The sequence below is a fragment of the Paroedura picta genome, chromosome 8, assembly GCF_049243985.1.
Source record: "Paroedura picta isolate Pp20150507F chromosome 8, Ppicta_v3.0, whole genome shotgun sequence".
Classification (NCBI taxonomy): Eukaryota; Metazoa; Chordata; class Lepidosauria; order Squamata; family Gekkonidae; genus Paroedura; species Paroedura picta.
Genome location: NC_135376.1, coordinates 30,086,272 through 30,092,342, shown reverse-complemented (window position 1 = coordinate 30,092,342; position 6,071 = coordinate 30,086,272).

Genomic DNA, 6,071 nt, shown 5'->3' with positions numbered 1-6,071 from the left:
GGGGGGGGGGGGGGGGGGAGAGAGAGAGAGAGAGAGAGCCACGGCCACCCGAGGCCATGGCGGGATGCCCGTTTCTGGATGATGTTCCTGGGCTCTGTGAACCCCGAACTCTGGGCTGGGAAATACCTGGAGACTTTGCGGGTGGGCGAGGAGGGACCTCCGTGGAGTATAATGCTAGGGAGCCCACCCGCCAAAGCAGCCATTTTCTCCAGGGGGACTGGGAGTCTGGAGATGACTTGTAATTCCAGGTCCCACCTGGAGACTGGCATCCCTGTGCCCAGAAGCGTAAGTGGCCCTTGACCGAGGATCAGAAGCAAAAGTTATTGAGGCCATTTTTAGCCCTCCCTTCCTCCAAGGAAATGAGCATGGCTTTTTTATCCTCACAACAGCCCTGAGAGGTGGGTTAGGCTGCGACTAGCTCCAGTTAGAAGAACAATGTAAGGAGCTCTGGGTACCTGCTGAGGTATAAAAGAAGTCTAATAAGTAATTGCAGTGATTAAGCAAGGCTAACCCAGTCCTGCTTCCCCTGGTATCTGAATTATACATTTTTGCAACCACATGCTTGTGGAATTTGCACTTTTCATTTTGATATGCACATCTAAAACTGTATAACATAACTTCTAAGCTTCTCTGTTGGTGGGACTGGTGACAAAGGGGTTGGCTTTAATATGGGATCACACACACTTGGCACCAAAGCTGTTCTGAGGGGGTGTTCCATGGGAGATTCGCAGAAGGTACACCATGTGACGGGTAAACAAACAAGCTTGTTTTGGTGTTCAAAGGTCTTTTCCAGTTAAAGGGGTTTGAAGTATGAGCTTTTATCATTTTCAATTCCCTACAACTAAGAAGATCAGCTTGCTCAGTTCCACGTCCCATGTTCATGTTAGATTTGCACATTTGTACAAGATCTCATTCTCTAGTTTTCAGTGGGTTCAATGTCCCATATAAAAATGGCAAAATTGGCATATTAGCCTGATTGTAACAACATTTCTTTATATAAAATAGGTACATGTGACAAATACATTCCAATATCCCGCTTAGTGCAGTACATATGATAGTTCTAGATTGCACAAGCCATCTCTGTTGTATTAGTTCAGCTTCTAGGTCGGCACAGCCCCTATAATGCATTCTTTTCTTTTTTTTTACTTACTATGCAGTCAACAAGTTTGCAAATGTAGAGGGTTTCATTTTTTTCTTTCAGTGCTCCTGAACAGCCTTAATCCAGATACTCTAGTTGAACTGGTTTGTAGCTTTTCTGTATGATTGCCTTGTTCATTCCTTTCATGTTAGTCATAGCATTTGTAGTAGCTTTCACATTTCTGTTTTTATGACTTAATCACCTCTCTTGCCCTCAATATAACCCATGGAACGTAATTTGGAACATGAACATAAGAGAAGCCACACTGGTCCAATACTCTGTGTCCCACAGTGACCAAAATCCAGGTTCCTTCAGGAGACCCACTAGCGGTACCAGAACTCCAGAACCCCTTCTTCTGTTGCCCCCCAAGCACCAAGAATATGGTGCATGAATACCAATGATGGACCTCTGATGCTTACATTATCCAATCCCCTCTTGAAACTGCTTATGCTTGTAGCTGCCACCAGCTCTTTCAGGGGTGAACATGTTAATTACTCCTTGAGTGAAGAAGTATTTCCTTTGTTCTAAACTTAGTGCTCATTAATTTCATTGAGTGCCCATGAGTTTTTGTATTGTGAGAAGGGGAGAAAAGTACTTCTTTCTCTTTTCTTGTCCCGTGCATAATTTTGTAAGCTTTTGTCATGTCACCCCTCAGTGATTGTTTCTTCAAACAAAAGAGCCCTAACCTCTTTAACCTTTCTTCATAGGGAAGGTGTACTAGTTGCCGTTTTATGGACTTTTCCCAACACTATACTATCTTTTTCAAGGGGACATACCAGAACTGTACACAATATTCCAATGCTGCCACACCAGATTTATACAGGAACGTTGTGATACTGGCTGATAGGTTTTCAATCTCCTTAATAATCCCCATAGTATTTGCCTTTTTTATAGCAGTCACACACCAAGTCAGCATTTTCAGTGAGCTATCTCCCACAACTCCAGGATCTCTCTCCTGGTCAGTTACTGCCAGTTCAGATCCTATCAATGGATAGTTATAGTTAGGATTTTTTTTATTCCAGTGTGCATTACTTTTCACCTGCCCATGTTGAATCTCATTTGCCATATTGATGCCAACTCATCCAGCCTTGACAGGTCTCCCTGGAAGGCCTCACAGAGGTTCTCACTGCCCTGAACAACTTAGTGTCATTTGCAAACTTAGCCACTTCACTGCTTGCTCCCAACTCCAAATAACTAAAGAAGTTAAAAAGCACCGGACATACTATGGAGCCCTGTGGTATCCCATTGCTTACCAGCCTTCACTGTGAAAACTACCCCTTTATAGTCACTCTTTGTTTTTTGTTAATTAACCAGTTTTTTAATCCACAAGAAGACTTGTTCTCTTATCCCATGGCTGCTGAGTTTACTTAGGAGCCTTTGATGAGAAACTTTATCAAAAGGTTTGTGGAAGTAGGTAAACAGCATCTACTGGGCGACCTTTGTCCACGTGTTTGTTCACCCGTTCAAAGAACCCTAAAAGATTAGCGAGGCAAGGTCATCCCTTAGAGAATCCACGTTGATTCTTCCTCAATAACTTTTGTTTATGGTGGTTACATATCAGGAAGGTACCTATCTCCAAACACAAAGTTCTGAGACACTTTCAGCACCATCTTCAGCAGAGTCACACCCTTCTAAGTATTTTGAGGTAATTGGCCTTGAGGCTATGGAACTCTGCTTAGAGTGGCATTGTTTGGTATTCAGCAGCCAAATCTGCTTCATTCAACTTCCACATAAATTAGACATAATTATAAATACTCAATGGGAGCAACTGAGAGACAAACCGAAACCTTCAAAGCAGAAACTTGCCTGAGTGCCTGCATATAAAAATTACAAGAATATAGAGCCATAAAAATTGTTTCTATATTTTTTACTACTTGGGGGATGGGGATGACTTCCCAGCTCTTTTCTTAATCTTACCAACAATCCTTTTGATTTTCCAATTTTTATTAATATTGATTACTCCTCAACAGATATTATAATATTACTAATTTGATTTTGTTCAGGGTGTGTTTTAAAAAGATAACCATTTGTCATGGTACTGATAAATTCTTCGGTTGTTACTCCTAGCCTCTGCAGTATATGAAGGGATAGTGATTGAAATGGAACAACCTGCATCCTTTCTGCTTAGTAGCTAATACCCTTACCTTTGTTATCTGCCGTCATGTCTACAGATTGCTCTCTCATCTTCATTACTTATCAGCACAGTGAGAAACTGGAATTGGGCTTGCCGCTGATGTTTATATTGGGACTTCCTGGCTCTACCACGCCTGAGTTCTCCTTATATGGATCACACCTATCTTGGATCGACCTAGTCTACATCTCTGCATATTTTCCTTCTCCTCAATCCCAGCCACTGGAAATGCCTTAGCATTTTCCGCAGCAAGAGCTACATGGAAGGCTGTCCCACGGTCAGTGGAAGCCACCGTAAGGTGTTCAGTGAACAAATAGCCTTAAGTTCATTTCTGCTTGCTTGGAATCAAATTGGTTTGTTCTAACCTGCCATGTTCACCTATTGCTTCTGTAATCTGAAATATCCCCCTTGTTCCTAGGGTTGTTCATCCTTTCTTCCAGACAGATCAAATCCATTCCCCGGTGCCAAATGCCTTCTCAAGGCACCTGCATGGATTCCAGGTGGATCAGATGGTTGCCTTATTTCCATAGTAGCACCATGCTGCTGCTGTGTTTCTCCTGTGTCACCGCTCATTAGTTAGGCACCACTTCATCTTTATTTTCTTCTCTAGAATTAACCTTTTCATCACTTACTGCTGCCTATAAGACAAGAATACAACCCATGTAATATCACCATTAGGACCAACCCAATGACACATAACAGCATGCAGCCTTTCTGGTTCTCCAGGACTTTTCATCAGGCCAGATGCTATACCATGTTAAAAAATGAAAAGCATATGTTGAGCCAAGTCTGAAAGGAAACTTGAGCCCTACTGGATAAGGGGGAGGATACAGACTTTTGAAGGGAATTGTTGCCACGGAGTTTGTTTTTTTACCTCTTGCTCTTACAATCCCTAGCCTGCAGTGACCTGGAACATGATTCTTTTTTAAAAACGTAAGACCCCTGCTGGATCAGACTAGTGGTCCATCTAGTCTGGCATCCTGTCCAATAACAGAGTAGCCAACAACAGGACCCAGAGGCCAGGGCCTTCCTGATATTGCTTCCTGGCTCTGGGATTCAGAGGCTTAGTGCCTCTGAATGTGGAGGTTCCCCTCAGTTATGATGGTTAGTAATCATTAGTACATTTGACCTCCATTAATCTATCTAATCTCCTTTTAAAGAATTGTGATTATCACTACATCCCCTGCCAGCAAATTCCACATTTTAGTCAATCTATATGTAAAGCAGTATTTCCTTTTATCCATCCTGAACCTACGGCCCATCAGTTTAATTGGATGCCCTTGAGTTCTGATATTTTGGGAGAAGATTTCTTTGCTGGTCAGCAAACCCACTAGCAGCTGGCATGAGGTCTTCTTAACACCATGAGTTGAAAAGAAAATCTGCCTCTTTGTAATTCTATCACATTATTTTTCAATGTGCTAATAAGATCTTTGAAACTGAGTCACTATAAGATATGGATGACCACTTGTGGCCATCTTTTGAGCACTAATCATCTTCTCCACACCCTTCTATGTTGCAGATTTTCTGAAATGCCTATGCAAATCCCTAATGCTAATCCTGCAGGTAGTTCTTAACTGGTACTTACTGCTCAGCTGTGCCCTGGTAGAATTGTTGGAATGATTGTCATGACAAATTGTACTTAGCTTGACCACAGAAAACAATGTGCTTATGAACTATGTCTCAAAAAGCAGGTAGGAGTTGAAAAAGGCATGCAAGTCCTTACGCTATCCCTAGTGATAGGTTTTCCGCAGGAAAAAACGGCACCACATAAATTTTGGCCAGTTAAAGTTAGGGGCAAAGAACCTCTGCAAGGAAAAAGACAGGAATTTAACTATTCCCCCTCAGCCAAGTATATTCCAGATGTTTCCCTCTACTGTCACAGCTTCTGAATGAGGAAGCATAAAAGAATCACATACCTTCTTGAAAACAAAGAAGTCCCATGCATCCCCTTCTTATAGCAATGCATGTATAAACTGATATAAAGAACACTGAATGCAGCCTTTTACCAGTAGTCCTGCATAAGCAAGCTATGAAAACACGGTGAGGAACTATTATTATTAGATTTAAAAACTTATTATTATTTGAATATAATATTTGAATATTATTATTTGATTCATTATTATTTGATTTAAAACTAACGTACTAGGCACCAAGTAGATACACAGTACCTTGGAAGAGTTCTCATCCCAGGTGGTTCATATATTCCTGTATTAATGACTAGTGCTCTGTACCTGAGCATACACTTTGGTTCAGCTAAGAGAAATATCATTTGAATCTTATACTGTGGCTCTTCCAAAATAGGAAACCTCACTAGAGAGCCTGTGAAGACCCCATAGAGCAGCAGAAACCTCCAGGAAAGGGTGAGCCTTAAAGATAGGAAAGCAATATCTACAAAATAAATTACCATAAAGATTAGTTTTATACTAGCCAACTGGTTGATTTTTTTCACTTTGGATCATTCCATTCAGCCAGCCCTCTTTTGTACCTGGTCATTGAAGGCAAGATATAGGGATGGAAAGGTTTGTGATCAGATATTAGATATTGCCGTTTCTAAAATGATATTTTTGGTTTCTCTGATCTGAACCCTATGCCTTGTAAACCGGACGTCCATACAGTGGCTGTGGATACTCAGGAAGAAGGGTTGCTCATATTTAGAAATCTTCATCTTTTAGATTTTAGCCCTAGTTGAAAAACCCTTCCCTACAAGTTTTGTGTAATGCAATTCAGTCTTCAGGGATATTTATTGAACTACCTTTTTGAATAAAAGTCCATTTACAATAGGGAGCAGCTATTTCCCAAGAA